This window comes from Apaloderma vittatum, unplaced genomic scaffold, assembly GCF_000703405.1.
Source record: "Apaloderma vittatum isolate BGI_N311 unplaced genomic scaffold, ASM70340v1 scaffold1695, whole genome shotgun sequence".
NCBI classification, from domain to species: Eukaryota; Metazoa; Chordata; class Aves; order Trogoniformes; family Trogonidae; genus Apaloderma; species Apaloderma vittatum.
In genome coordinates this window covers 29,770-30,087 of record NW_009717451.1, presented here as the reverse complement: position 1 = coordinate 30,087, position 318 = coordinate 29,770, and the positions used below count along the sequence as shown (strand labels likewise).

Below are 318 nucleotides of genomic sequence, written 5' to 3'. Positions count from 1 at the left end.
CCCTTCCCCGGCCTGGGACCCCAGCTCTGTCCCCCCTCCAGCCCCTCCGTGTCCCTCTTGCAGTGAGGGGCCCAACACTGGACACAGCACTCGAGGTGCGGCCTCACCAAAGCCGAGTAGAGGGGCACGATCACTCCCTGCTCCTGCTGACAGCACCAGTGCTGACCCAGGCCCGGCTGCCCTCGGCCTTCTTCTGGGCACACTGCTGGCTCATGTTCAGCCAGTGTCCATCAACCTCCCCAGGTCCCTTTCTGCCAGGCAGTTCTCCAGCCACTCCTCCCCAAGCCTGTAGCACTGCTGGGTGTTGTTGTGGCCAAC

The 318-nt window shown here is 64.8% G+C and overlaps 1 protein-coding gene across 1 annotated transcript in view; it reads left to right on the top strand.

The window, feature by feature from the left end:
• LOC104274285 (talin-2-like) overlaps positions 1 to 318 on the top strand; it is a gene marked incomplete at its 3' end in the record, with an annotated part of 54,985 nt that overhangs the window by 25,220 nt on the left and 29,447 nt on the right.